The sequence below is a fragment of the Balaenoptera acutorostrata genome, chromosome 21, assembly GCF_949987535.1.
Source record: "Balaenoptera acutorostrata chromosome 21, mBalAcu1.1, whole genome shotgun sequence".
NCBI classification, from domain to species: Eukaryota; Metazoa; Chordata; class Mammalia; order Artiodactyla; family Balaenopteridae; genus Balaenoptera; species Balaenoptera acutorostrata.
In genome coordinates, this window is record NC_080084.1 from 34438894 (window position 1) to 34454854 (window position 15961).

Sequence of the window (15961 nt, forward strand, 5' to 3'; positions counted from 1 at the left end):
CAGAGAACTCTGCCAATATACAGAGCATACCAGCTAGGTATTTCATATATGTAACTTTTAGATAGATGAGATAAAAAGAAGTGTTACTTAATGACACCATTTTTAAGAATTTTAAGAATTACTATGCTTTTAATGTATAGTTTTTAAATTCTTAATCAGCATAATCTGTGTACCAGACATTTCCTTTCAAAGTCAATACCTTGCAAGTATGATCTCCTGATTACTGCTTTTTTCCCCTCACTGTCAAGGGTACAAAGCATAGTATTTCAGACAATATGATGCTTGAGTGTAAATCATTCATCAGTGCTGTTGCCACATTTAGTGAAATGTGTGTTTTTCTTTATTAACAAATGCTTCAGGTTTTGAGTTACTTTATGCTGTGACTCTGATCACGGTAGAGAAATTTACCCTGAGATGATTGCCAGCAACCATACCCTGGTTCATGCAACATACAGGCTATTTTTACTACTTCTGGCTCACACATCAGTAATCTTTGACTTTTGAGGTTACATATGGCATTCTTCTTGCCTGTTATATTTATAACTTTTGGAATCCTTCAGGAAAGAATGTTCGTTAACAAGGTAGCTGTCATGTTCTACTAAGGCTAACTTACAATGAATTCCCAAGAGCTGCAAAATGTGACTACAGTGTCTTCATGCAGGTAGGCAATCGGTGGGAATTAAATGCAGCTGTTATCTATTTACTTTTCCTTATTTTGATATTATTGTCAAATTTAAAGTGGCAGTTGTGAAGGTTTACTAAATGTACTAAGTTCTAAATGTTTTAAACAATTTAAGTGTAAAGGTAGATTATATGCCTGTGACATGGCCAGGAAGGAAAAATATGATTATTCCTGTGAGACCAGATATAAAATTGTAGCTCCTACTAGCTTTTTTCCATTCTTCTATCCCTTATTTTTCTGTCTGCTAAACAGATAAATTTTCTGTAAAACGTGTCTTGAGAAAATTTAAACAACTCAGCTATTAGAGAGAAGTCAGCAGAGAATCAGGCGCTGGTATCGGATGGAGAGATAACTCATGAAGGGTTATTTGAGCTTAGGGAGTGACTAAAACAGCACTTAAATTTTCACGAAGGGCGGTTAGGAGAAACGGCCTCATGGCAGGAATATGCACAGAAATCAATCCTTTAGGTTGAATCCAAAAGTGATTTGGTAAAAACTATAGTTATTGGAATATGTATTGCTGTATGTTTTGCTGGGGGAGTTTTCTTAAAACTCACTGAATATGGTGGTAAGAAGTCATCTAATTCTCACTCAATAATACATCCAACTTACATTTATAAATTTATAAACTCTTAAGAATTTTGAGAAGTGAGAACAAATAATCCTTACTATATTGAAAGTGCAATATAATGAAATAGATTTCACTTATCTGGAAACCCCCCCAAATAGGAATTTTTATATGTTTGCTTCACTATGATTTTATATTTTACATTTCTTGCATTTATATGAGAAAAAAACACATGCACGTTACAGTGGAATCAAGACAGCAACTTTCATGATATATCACAGGAAGGAAAGTATAGATTAAATTTGGTGGCTTATATCTTCTAATTATAGCGTATTGTATAATGATGATTAATACACTGTTTTTTATTTGATATTTTTGAGCATCCCTATTTTCTAGACAAGCCCTTTCTACACTAGGAAGGAAGCAATAGGTAGATGGGTAAGATTTGTCCTCCCACTGTGTAGTGACAAGTAGATGTATGTACCCAATGTTTTTTGCTACCAGAGATAGAATTCCTGGTCATGTGAGCAAAGGTGGGTGAAAAATTCTGTTATCAGAGGAAATCAGGAAAAGCATCACAGAGGACTTGTATTTGAATTTATGAGTAAGAGCTTTGAAAGATGACATGGAAATAGAAGGGATTTTCTGTTTTTAAAGGAATGGCCTGCGGGGAAAAAATAACTCTGGATCTTAAAAGGCTCAATGTGCTTGGGAACTATGCTAGGAGCTTTCCTGTGACAGGAAAGTGGAGAAAATCTGGAGCAGGAAATAATCCCAGAAGGGTAGTTTTGTGTCGTGCTGGGACCTGAAGTAGGAACATGGAAGGATCTTTGGGTTTGGCTGTTTTCACAGTTTTATACAGTTCTTTTTAAGCTTTGAAAACTGGCTATCCAGTAACTCAGAGACAACAGTGAAAAATATTTGTTTTACTTCTCTCCAATCTTGTTCCATGATTTTTTTTTTTTTTAAGTAGGGGTTACAAATTTAGATGCCTATGAGAAGGAGACAGGTAATGAAAACAAACAAAGAAGGCTAGGTGAAATATTTGGCTTTTCTCCTGGAATAAGAGAACAGGGCAAGTGTGGTGGTAGGTGACCAGTGGGACTCGGATGCAGTTTTGGAGGAGGCAGTGCTGTGGGCAGTTACTACACTGCTCTGGACCAAAAGAGCCGGCAGCAACCCAGCTCCACCCATCTTGTCCCATTGCACTATGGTTCGCATTGCCTGACCTCCTAATTTTGCAAAAAAAAGGCAGAAGTCAGGATTTTTATGTGATATCTCCTAACTTTTAAATGTTGACATACCCTTCACAGTTTTTTTTAAACACTGTGTGAGTCAATATTAAGGCACAGCCAAGCAAAACAGGGCCGAGGCCCTTGTCAGACTGAGGGCTGTCAGTTTACCATTGCTGGCTTAGTTGTTGAGATCATGGGCTACACTCAACATCCTGCTTTTTTTCCATTAAGATTAAAGCACAATAGGCTTATTAGAAATTCATTGGGACTTTTTTTAGTATGAAAACATTTTAAGTACACAGAAAATTAGATTATATACTAAACATACATATATTTACCATCCATACTTAATTATTAATCTCTTATCTTGTTAGTTTTAAGCCTATCTTTTCAAAAATACTGCTTCACTGACTAGATGAAACCTCCTTTGTACCTTCTCCAATTATGTTTTCAGCTCTCCTTCACCAGAGACAACTATTCAAAAATTAATATGCTTCATATTTATATTTTAGTGGTTAATGATTTATATCCATAAACAGGAATTATTGTTTGTAGATTTAAAAAATTTAAATCAAAGGTATTACACTTTATATTTCATTCTGCATCGTTTTTTTACTCAGTACTTTATTCTAGAGAGATTTAATCATGTTGGTTTGTAAAGATCAGTTTATTAATTTTTGTAGCTATATTGAGTAGCATTATATAAATATATCTGTGTTTATCCATTCTCCCATTGATGAGCATTTTTTCCCAATTTTTCCCATGAAAATTATGCTTCACTGGGCATCTTTATACATGTTTCCTTGGGCACATATGCTAAGTTTCTTTAGAGTTTATACCAGAAGCATGATTTCTCCATTCTAGGGAGTGTGTATATTCAACTTTAATGGATGCAAATTTAAAAACTGCAATTAAGAATAACCAAATTGACCTCCCAGAATAGTTGTACCAACTCACCCTTCACCAACTGCCTGTGATTACTTTTTCCCTTTCTTTGCCGGGATTTGCTATTTTCTGCATTCAAATTTTTACCAGTTTGATGAGTGAAAAATAAGGTATTAATGGGGTCTTACTTTGAACTTCTCCAAAGACTACTGAGCTTGAGCATCTTTTTTTATGTTTATTGGCCATTTGGGTTTCCTTTTCTATGACTTCCCTGTTTATATCCTTTGGCCATTTTCTTTAATCTCCCTGGAATTTATTTTGTGTATGTTGTGATGTAGGGATTTGATTTTTTTTCTTATTAATAGTCAATTGTTTCAGCCCTCTTTCTTGCCTAATCTCATTTCCTATCCTGCCAGTTGCTCCCTTTCTAGAATGTTTATTTATCTCCTTTCAATCTATCTTCCAAGCTAAGAAGTATAAGAACTTAAAACATGTTTGTATTGTTTGATACTCAACTTAGAGGCGTCAAAGCTGTCCAGTTCAGGGCATTCGCTAGTTTTAGCTCATGTACAAGTGGTGACTAAAGTATTGCGATAAGAAATGAAAAAAAAAAAAAAAGGCTTTAGTGGAACAATCTCAAGACATCATAGAGGTACAGCAGTTAAGAGTTTAAGGTTTCCGTCAGTTAAACATTTTGTTCCAGCTATTTGATTTTAGGTTCTAAAATCTAAAATTAATTCTCCTTCCCACTGAAAAAGTGGAAAGGAGCCTTTATCTGTTTATTCTATGCTGAGAGCTTCATAATATGTCAGCATCTGTTCTATAAAAAATGTTTAGGTAAAGTATTTTTATTGATTACAGTGACTGTATCCATTGCCTCTTCTACAAGGGCTTCATGGAAAAAAGAAAAATGTTCGTGTCTATAGCTATTGCCTCAGATGATGTAAGACTGCTTATGTAAAGCTACACTTAAGCCTAGAGCAGAGCCCTTTAAGAAACAAATAGCTCAAAATTAGTAAAGCAACAGAAACACTATCTATCTTTAGAGCTCTGAACTCAGGAATTCCCTCAATTATGAAATATTACAGTGCAGTTATCTGTCTTCCCCCAAACCCTAAAGATGCCAGTATTCCTTCTTCCTTTTCAGGTATTTTTCACTCTCCATGACTTGTGAAACTATCTGCTCTGGTTGGTAGACACCTGATAACTAGCTTGCTGTTCGTCCTCTCAGAGAAAAGATGGATTCCAGATCAGTCTTCTTCATCTGGATTATTTTCCCACTCTTTCCAGCTATTGAAGCCCATATAAAGGCAACTGAAGTCTGCTTAACTGAACTCAGATTCCCTTTTTTCAATCAACAGAAGATAGATGTGTTCATTCTTTTGTGCTTTGGATCATTTGATCCATAAAGTGAAAAGTGTTTAATATTTTAATTAACACCTTCTCCAAGGAAGCTTAATGTAAGTCTGCATTTCTCAAAATGTACCTTAACAGCTTTACTGTTGTCTTAAAAAAAAAATATCATCAAAATGCAGTCTCTTCAGTGTGTGTGTGTTTGTTTCTCTCCTTAAATCTCCTTCCTTCCCTCAGGCAACAGCCTGGGGTATTTTTTTATGAAATACTTTCCCACTTGAAGTCATTAAAATAACTCTGCACCCTTTCTTTCCAGGCTCTGCTCCGCTTCTCTAAGCAGTGAGGTTCACAGTGATGGACACTGGGTGAGCTCACAGGCTTTTGGCTCAATTCAGGAAGCTGATGGGGTTTCCTGCATTTTGGGCAGGAAATGTTGAGACGTAGATGGGAGGAAACGGGGGAGCAAAGCAGCCAATGGCCTTGGCCGGCGCTTGTGCAAGACCCGGGTTTTTACTTTGGAGCATTTTGGGCAGTGCCACTTCCATCTGCAGGCCTGGGTTGGTTCATTATCACCCCCGCCCAGGTGGATGGTTTTAAATCCTAGGCCAGGTGAGACTTTGGTCTTGGCAAGTGACTGCACCATGTCCGGGAGGCTCTCTCGTGGTGATAAACCTGGGAAATCACAGTGTTCACTTAATTTGTTCCCAACTCCCAGGAATCACTTTTGTTTGTTGCCTGATATCCAATGTCTTGAAAACCATTATTTCAGGTACTTTGCCTTTTTTCCGTTGTGTTAGGTAGGAACTTAAATCTGGTCTCTGTTACTCCATCTTGACTGGAAGTGGAAGAATACTCATGTGGTTTTAATGATAATGACAATGTACTCTTTTTATACAGATTGTAATTTGTATTCTTATTTTCCCACATTAAACTTAAGATCATTTAATTATATTCCTCCGCAATATCCTTCACGGGTTTCTATTTGAATTGCACTACATTTTCCGATTTAGAGAACGGATGTGTGTAGTCCCATTTATGAATACAATCAGGATGTACATATTATACAACTTCATTGTGTATCATTCAGAGAGTGCTCTGTAGGAGAGAACCCCACTGAAGTAAGGTAATAAGATGGTACCAAACACAAGTCTCCATTTTCCATGATCTTTCATATTTTTAAAAAGAATATTAATATTTTCTTCAAAAATTGTATGCATTCTTTTAAACTTAATTCATAGCTATTTTATCCATGCTTTGTTCTTGTGAATATCGTATTCTCTGTTTCATTATTTGCAGTTGCTGAGGCAAAGGAACATTTTTGGTTTTGCTTTTTAAAATTTTTATTTTATATTAGAGTCTAGCTGATTTACAATATTGTGTTAGTTTCAGGTGTACAGCAAAGTGATTTAGTTATACATGTCCAGGTATCTATTCTTTTTCAGATTCTTTTCCCATATAGGCTATTACAGGGTACTGAGTAGAATTCACTGTGCTATACAGTAGCACACTACTATACACACGACTATACATGAAATAATCAACAAGGACCTACTGCATTTTTGATTTTAGCATAATGATCTTGAACTTGTCAACCCCATTTATTATTGTGACCACTCTGAGATGCAGAGGTACCCTCACCCAGGAAGGGAGACTGGCTTGTGCGGGTCTGTGCAGGGGCAGGGGCTTATTTGGTTTGAGTCTCCTGTCGGCACCAAAGCAGAGAGCACCAGGGCTTTCTTACCAGCGAGCCCAGATGGGCAGTGGATGGAAGAGGGAGGGTCTAGGCTTCAAAGCTGTCAACAGTCAAACATCGAAACCGTGGAGTCAGACTCTTTCTTACACTATTAAACCTAAAAGTTCATCTGTTGAGAAATTCTATGAGTTTCATAGAATTTCCCTAGTAATGACCATGTCATCTTGAAATAAGGACAATTTGATCTCTTTCTATCTAAATCAAACCACATTTCTATCTTTTCCTGGTCCTCAAGCATTTTTTAAGATATCCAGCAGTCTTCAGCAACAGCAGTGAGAAATGGTATTTCTGACTTATCTTGACTTTAAGGAAAAATAATTTAAATGTTTCCATTAAATACGGTGAGATCTTATAATTCATTTTGCAGGTAGTCTGCATCAAGTAAAGAAAGTTCTCATCTATTTCTATTTTCATAGAACTTTGTATCATAAGTGGGTGTTGAATTAAAATTCATATGCTTTTTTTTTACTTCAACTATTTAGTTGCTAACATAGTTGTTCTCACTTAGACAATGTGGTGAATCACGTTGATAAAATTTCTGCTACTAAATCATATTTGTTTTCCAGCAATAAACTTGAGATGGGTATATTTTGATGGACCTAGAGATTATCACACTAAGTGAAGTAAGCCAGACAAAGACAAATATCATATGATATCGCTTATATGTGGAATCTAAAAAAAAGATATAGATAAATTTACATCCAAAGCAGAAATAGACCCATGATATAAAAAGCAAACTTATGGTTACCAAAGGGGAAGGAGGGAGAGGGATAAATTAGGAGTTTGGGATTAACATATACACACTACTATATATAAAATATATAACCAAAGACTTACTGTTACAGCACAAGGAACTATACTTAATATTTTGTAATAACCTATAAGGGAAAAGAATCTGAAAAAAATTATATATGTATGTAAAACTCATCATAATTTTATCAATCACTCTGCTGTACACCTGAAACTAACACAACACATTGTGAATCAACTATGCTTCAATTTTTAAAAATTAATAAATTTTTAAAAGATGGATAGATTTCACTTAGAAATATTATTTGAATTGCATAATTAAGAATTTATTTAAAGGGGCTTCCCTGGTGGTGCAGTGGTTAAGAATCTGCCTGCCAATGCAGGGGACACGGGTTCGAGCCCTGGTCTGGGAGGATCCCACATGCCGCGGAGCAACAGGGCCCGTGAGCCACAATTACTGAGCCTGCGCGTCTGGAGCCTGTGCTCCGCAACAAGAGAGGCCACAATAGTGAGAGGCCTGCGCACCGCGATGAAGAGTGGCCCCCACTTGCCGCAACTAGAGAAAGCCCTTGCACAGAAACGAAGACCCAACACAGCCATAAAATAAACTAAAAAAAAAAAAAAAAAAAAAAGAATTTATTTAGGATTTTCACTTCATACCTGTAAGATAAATTACGTTATATATTTTTTGTTTGTGTGTACTGTCTGTAACACGGTTGGTTACCAAAGTTATACTAGCTTTATATATTGAGATAGGAAACTCTCTTTTCCTCTGCATTCTCTGTTTCTATAAATTATGCATTCACTTTATTTGGACTTTCAACTTTATTATGTATAGTTACACACAATAACTCTTTATAATTAAACATTTCTTTTATATGTTATTATTTATTCCATTATAAATTAAATCTTTCATTTTTTGTTTATCTGTCTTGCTAAAGGTTTATCTTACTGGTCTTTTTAAAGATCAAGCCTTTGTTTTGACAATATTTTGTAACTGTTTCCTATTTCATTCCTTACTGCTTTCTCTGTTCACCTCTTTTCCCCATCCCCGCCTTCCTCCTTGAACCTCAGATGGAAAAGTTAAGTTAATCATGTTTCTGGGGTCAACGTACGCATGAGCATCGCGTCATACAAGTTTCCTTTGCTTGTCTGCCCATCTGAGCCAGGCTCTCCGGAAAACAGAGCCCGAGGAAAAGGCATTTGTGCTAAGGAATTATTAAGAGATGCAATCCCCGGGGACAGAAGTGAGGCTAAAGGAGAATGAGGCAGGGAGGAGGAAGAGCAGATGGGAGGCAGCAAGGAAATCTGGTTATTTGGTTTTGCAGAACCTATCTTCCAAGAAGCTGAATAAATGACTGTTTCTCAGAACAGTCCGTGTGGGGAAGAGAGGCAAGAACGGATCCACCGGCTCGTGCTTCCTACTGGTCAAAGCAGCTGGTGAGCAGCTCTCGCTCGGTGTTGCAACATCTTGTACAGCTTTGTGTCAGAGGGGCAGCTCCTGCCGGGAGCTGATGTGTACAGCGGACGTGCTGGCAGGTGCCGGCAGGCTGTACCGGTGGGAGGCTGGCCCGTCCCACATAACCGGCCTCTGCAGCAGCAGCAGGGGCAGAGCAAAGTGGCCAAAGCCCCAGCAGGTGAGGCCGAGAGGGTCTGAAACGTCACCAGCAAAGTGACTGAAAAGCCCCTCTCTCTCCCTTCCTTTCTATATTTATGAAGTCACATTCTCCACATTTAAATTACTCTTTAAAATTTTTTACTTCTTCCATTCAGCACTACGTTTGTTTGTTTTTTTAAAAAAATTTTTATTTTATATTTGAGCATAGTTGATTAACAATGTTGTATTAGTTTCTGGTGTACAACGAAGTGATTCAGTTATATTCAGTACATATACACGTATCTATTCTTTTTCAAGTTCTTTTCCCAGTTAGCTTGTTACAGAATATTGAGCAGAGTTCCCTGTGCTATACAGTAGGTCCTTGCTGGTTATCCATTTTAAATCTAGCAGTGCGTACAGGCTATTTCTAACATTCCTCCATTACTTACGATATCTGTTGAAGTTTTGGGTTTATGGCTGTACCATTTGTGGTTTGCTGTGCGGGACCATAGATTCTCTTCTGGCTAATATAAGCAGAAAAGGGTTTAGTACACCATATTATTAGCAAGAAAGTCAGACCCCTGAGCTTGGATCCTGTGTAACTGGGAATAGATCCACATGAGAAATGCCCAGCCACACCGCGGCAGTGCTGTCGTGCAGCAGCACATGGTGGTGGCCTGCCACTCAGCACCCAGGTCCTTTGGGACCAGATGCTCTGACACCTGCCTCAGCTTGCCCAGAAGAACCGCACCTCCACCACCGCAAGCCAGTGTCTACCATTTACCTCTAGGTCTCCTGTAATAGGTCTGTTTGGCAGAAGCCAGGTCCCACGCAGAACTCTAGCTGTAATAAAAGCACAGAAAATGTAGTTTTTAGCTGTCTGACCTTGGTAGCTCAAGAATTCTACCAGACTTTACTTAAATGGGTACTGAGTCAATGTACAGTATCCACCACGAGTTCAGAAGTATCAATACAAGCAAATACTTTTCCTAATTTGTTAAAGAGCTTTTTAAAAATTACAAGTGCCCATAGAGATTTCTCAAATGTTTTTTCTGCACCACAGCCTCAAGGTTTATTGTATGACTTTGTTGTTTGCTGAGTCTTTTTGTGAGAAAGAATGAGTACGTACACAGAAGCCCTCGTGGGACTCTGACCCTACTTTATCTCCTCAATTGCCCTGCTAAGCATGGAGTTTGGGCCCCAAAGAGAGGGAAGTGATTAGACAATCCATTTTTTGAAGGTACATTAAGTCACAGGCAAGTTTACCATAATGAATATTAAAACATTTTGAAATATTCTGTCATAGTAATGTGATTATTCTCCAATACGGTGAGTTACGTTGAGAGGATTTCCGATGTTGAAGCATTGCCACATTCCTGGGGCAAACTCTGTATAATTATTTAAATAATAGTTAATGTCTCCTGCTTTTTCCCCATGTTTCTATGAGCTCGTCATAAATATCTCTGTTAATAGTTACATTTTAATTATTTCTAATTTTTGCTTTTATCAATAACACTCTAATATATTTTTGAACCAAAAGTAAAATAATGGGATGCTAAATTGTGTTTTGAAAGAGTTGCACCAAACTACTCCCACCAGCAGTGAGGGAATATAACTATTTTGCTGCATCCTTAACCACACTGGGTATTTCATCAAACATGGGAATAAAAATCTTTGCTAATTTTAAAGCAAAGAATCGGTATCTAGTTGTTTGAATTTCCACTTTGATCACTAGTGAGATTAGAGATTTTCCCAAGTGTTGGAAAGCCAGTATTACTTCTTTTTTTTTTCCTCTTTTTAAGAAAAACTTTATTAAAATCTCGCATGCAGAGAAGTGCTCAGACTTAATATACATCTATATGTAGAACACTACACCCCAAAACAGCAAAATACACATTCTCCTCAAGAGCATATGAAACATTTTCCAGGATCAGTAAAACACCATAAAACAAGTCTCAAAAAATTCAAGTCTTATACTCAGGAAATGACATTTATATCATTTATTCTTTAAAACTGATATATTTCTCCATTGCCATTAGAAGGCTTATCTGTGTTATAGAAACGAGTTCCCTTCTACTGCAAAGATACCTTCAATCTTATTTCATTTTTTATGTATTCTTTTCTGTCTTATTTTAAAACCAGAATCCCAGTTTAATGGCAATGTCACCTAGCTGAGAACACTAAACTTCGGTTTGGTTCTCTGGGATTAGTTTTATTAGCTGATTTTTGTTTTGAGCCACCAGGAGCCATTTTATATGTTGTTTTCTCTTCATCATCCAACTTTTCACTAAGTTGGAGCAAATGTAGATTCTGAAATCTATATTATTTTAGCACTTAGGAACTGTTTAGGGGAAGTCATTGTCACGTATCCCAAGTGTCTGAGAATGCCATCCAATTTAGAAGGCACACCTAAACCAAGAAACAATCAAATGACTGATTTTTCCCTCCACTCACTGTGACTAAGAGGGAGTGTTTTCATCTTCACAATAAGAGGAAATCTCATTTCTTTGGAAAAAGACTTCCAGTGTTATCTCTATTCACATTGCCTAAGAAGAAATTATAATAGCAAATAATTTTGTTTCAAAAGTAAGGATGATTTGAGGTTATGAAGAGTTGTCCTTTTTTTTTTTTTTAAGATCTCTGAGTCAACATTAACGGCAGATTTATTTTAAATGGCAACGTGACCAGCAAAGCTTGAAAAATTCTCAACAATGTGTCCGTGGAGTGTTTACAAAGTCCATTTCCAGTCTCATCTTCATGCCCTACTGCAGAGTTAAAATTTGTGACTAATTACTTTCACTATCTGAATTCACGAACATGGTTTTCTTTTTTGAAATTCAAAGCAGTTTGATTACTTTTGTCTTTCTCAAGACTCAAAAGAAAAAGCATGTTCATATGCTGGATGTTTTATAGGTAGGATATTTTCTTCTCATGAACTGAATTAATAGGCTTAAGAAACTGTGATAACAGATAAGCACTTTCTCAGTTGGGCGACTTTTATGCCAAATGATAATACCTAACAGTTTCCTGTAAATCCTGTGTCTTTTTTTCCCAGGATGGATCACAGACAGACATCAATTATTGGCATATTTATACATACAGAAGTATTTTTGCCTGATTTGGCTAGAGTGAAATTTGTCAAATAGAAGAAGTTATGTTTATTGTTATAAATAGGGTTATATTTTGAGAAAGGAATGTAAAACAGGAAGAGAGAAATTGTGTAGACAAGCAAAGATAGAGCCAACCACAGAAAGAGTAATATAATGAAAAAAGTAATTCAACATTTTAAAGTAATGATAGCTTACTATGTATACTATGACCTAGAGAAAAATATATGGGATCACAAGCAAATTCACTGGTTAGTTAGATTATAAATAATAACAAGACATTTGGTTGTGTTACATGAGTAACTTAAATATAATATACTTATATATATATATATATATATATATTATATACACTTATATACACTACCAAATGTAAAATAGATAGCTAGTGGGAAGCAGCCGCATAGCACAGGGAGATCAGCTCGGTGCTTTGTGACCACCTAGAGGGGTGGGATAGGGAGTGTGGGAGGGAGATGCAAGAGGGAGGAGATGTGGGGATATATGTGTATGTATAGCTGATTCACTTTGTTATACAGCAGAAACTAACGCACCATTGTAAAGCAATTATACTCCAATAAAGATGTTAAAAAAAAAAGTTCTACAGAGAACAAACTAGTGGTTACCAGTGGGGAGAGGGAAGGGGGGAGGGGCAAGACAGGGATAGAGGATTAAGAGGTACAAAATATGTACATTTTATGTATAAAATAAGTAAGATCCAAGGATATATTATACAGCATAGGGAAAATAGCCAATATTTTATAATAATTTTAAATAGCATATAATCTACAATATTGAATCACTATGTTGTATACCTAAAACAAATACAGTGTTGTAAATAAACTACACGTTAATTAAAAAAAAAAGTACACTATTTAAACAGTTATATTTGTACCATGATGTATTCTTACATAACATTTTAATTTTCATTATTATATATTTCGGTTCCTAAACTAAAAGAATTTTAAGCATTCGTCTTAACCTCATTACAGTGAAATCTTTGTAGTATTTTTTCTTTAAAAGTTTAAAATGTTTTTCACTGTTTGCCAAAGTAGGAAGTACAAAGTACCCTTTTAATATTTTACTTTGTTTTCTAGCCAATATTATCTGGAAGTGCTCATAGAATATTTATCATAAATTAAGCACTTGCAATATGAATGATATGGACATCATGCACAATTACTTCCTAGAGAAAATTTTGTTTATGGCATCAAATATAGATAAATCACACCATAGTATAGTCAGTAATCTTTATCAGTGCACTGAGGACCAGAAAATGAAACAACTCAACGCAGTTTGGGCTTCAGGATATTATTCATGTTGAAAAGCAAGGTTCTCGTATTTGGCTGGAAAGAGGTGAGACCCCAGGTAGTGCTACTTCTCATTTATTATAATAACGTTATGCAATTTCTTGATCCTACAATCCTATTAGATTGCTGGAGAGGACTCACAATTCAAGGTGCCAAGCAGGAATAAGCACTTTCATTGCCATCTGTAGATGAACGTGATCATCAAATGAGACGACCGTGCACCAGATGAGAACAACCGTGCTGCAGGACATCAGGCTCTAGATTCCACGATGTGGAGTGAAAGGGCTTGGCATAGCACGTGTCACCCTAAGCACAAATGTACCATCTTTTAAAAACCTCATTGTGCACGATTTGCCGCTTACCTGACTGGCTGTCTATTCCGGGCTTTAGTCTATTCTGGGCTTTAGAAGTTTGATCACAGTTTCCAGTGGAGATCCAAATGTCTATCTCTAAATCTGTCAGTAGGGGCTCTTTAACTCAGCACTCTATAAGGACAGCAAGAATTAATAGGCTCATATATATACACTACCAAATGTAAATAGATAGCTAGTGGGAAGCAGCCGCATAGCACAGGGAGATCAGCTCGGTGCTTTGTGACCACCTAGAGGGGTGGGATGGGGAGGGTGGGAGGGAGGGAGACGCAAGAGGGAGGGGATATGGGGATATATGTTTATGTATAGCTGATTCACTTTGTTATAAAGCAGAAACTAACACACCATTGTAAAGCAATTATACTCCAATAAAGATGTTAAAAACAAACAAACAAAAAAGAATTAATAGGCTCAGATTTTAGCTGAAGCTCTGCTACAAATTACCTTCATACTATGCATGTGTCACTTGGCCTTTCTTTTCTCTTTCCCATTTCCTGAGACCTTTTTCTAACAGAGAGCAGTGAGGTGTTCATTACCTGCTAGCAGATTAAACCTACTGTTAGCTTCCTTCCGAGTCTATTAAAGAATGTCATAGTATAAGGCTGAGGACAGAGTATGGGGTGAGCATCTCTCCTGAGTGGACTTTGGCCCATGTTCCATAGCTAGGTGTGGAAACTTGATTTCTTAATGTGTAAATTGAAGTGATTGGATGGGCTGGTATCTCTTTCTAAAACACCAGTGCTAGTCTATATAATCCATCAATTAATTGATGCACACATAATACCCATTAGAACAATTGCAGGATCTTTAGATCTATTTTTTTTAAGATGCCAGGGAGCTGGACATTTATTTCTTTTTGGAGCAGAAGCAGGATTGGAATGTTCTATGTTTTAGCATTTGAAAGTCAAACCTCTTAGCCTTCACAGAGAGCAGGCAAAGCTGTAACAGACTTTAGTTAAGGCAGGGGCTCTTGTGGGAATTTATGGGGACTTCAGGGTGGAAGGGGAGTTACATTTGAATGGGAGGGTAGATGACATTGTTTTGAGATTAACTATCCCCTTGTCCAGCAGACTTCTGTCTGTTAGACCTTGGAATGGAGATGGAAGTAAGGGATCACAGGTCCTACTAGAAAGAACAGGATGAAATTTTCTCAGTCATAGTCCTTGAAGGGCAACCCACCATTGCCAGAAGGATCTGAAACAACTAAGGATATAGCGCAGGCTGTTGACCAACCACCCTTTTGCCCTTGGCTCCTTGGACAGCAAGCATTCAATGACCAAGTCTCTTATTTCTGACCTTCGTGAAATTAGATAGCAGTAAGATAAAAAATTTATCTTTTGAAAACACTACTTCTGACCACGTATAGTGTAGCATTTGCTATCTTAATTCCGTAATTCCAAATTCTGGTTTTAAATTAGAGTCTGCCAAAAATATTCCAAATTTTCAGTCTCTCTTTGGGATTTTGGTGAGCCAATTTTCTAATATGGCATTTCCTGTGGACAGATGAATGAATTCAGCATGGGTGGGTTGGCCCAGTTGGTAAGGACATGGTGCTAATGAGACGCAGTTGGTTGGCTTGATTTCTGCCTCCATGGAGGACATTGGATGGTGATTTGTTCGTTGGCCCCAGGCTGCAGACCCAGCTTAGTAGTTATCTATCTCCCAGATGCTTTGGCCCACAAAGGAATGAGGTGAGAAAGTGTGGACTAATCGTGAAACCCCATCACCACTCCTGGGAAAGAATTCCTAGTATGGGTCAATACATGTATATGACCAAACAAAGCGTTTGAAATTCCAAACCTAGGGGTACTCTAAGTTCACTGTATTCAAAGTTGCTGATGGAGTCCAGAGTCTGTTAAAACATAAAAAGCTCATGTTTGGTAATTGCAATCATTGTTGCTTTTGTTGTGGTCATCCATGTACAATGCTTGGTGTCAGTCTATTTATCTCTTGTAAAAATAAAAAAAAATAAAAATAAAAAATAAAAAAATAAAAAAAAAATAAAAAGCATGTGGTTTATATTTTAAAGACAGAAGATGGTGTATTTATTTGGCATATTTGAATGTTTATTTCCTTATAGATTTTCCCTGCTAAATGGGACTTTTGCAATGGGAGAACAGCATGTGCAGGCAAGGTACATATGGAACTTCATATTTCTGAATTAACTGTAACAAAGCATACAAATTCTTTCTAGGCCTTCCAGCATGTTTCCTTCCAAATTTGGGGCCCCAAAAAGGACAAATTATGCATGAAAGCTATCATCATCTTATCTAATTCAGTTCAGTAAGAAAGCTCAGTCACTTTGCTATTCAATATACTGAGTGAACACTGCAGAAAATGGAAAGGAAAATAG

The 15961-nt window shown here is 36.9% G+C and overlaps 1 long non-coding RNA gene across 1 annotated transcript in view; it reads right to left on the reverse strand.

The window, feature by feature from the left end:
* LOC130706078 (uncharacterized) overlaps positions 1-15961 on the reverse strand; it is a 96333-nt gene that overhangs the window by 33754 nt on the left and 46618 nt on the right. Inside the window, exon 3 of the long non-coding RNA XR_009006474.1 lies at positions 9608-9666. This is a non-coding gene — a long non-coding RNA (uncharacterized LOC130706078). The remainder of the gene's footprint in view (positions 1-9607; positions 9667-15961) is intronic.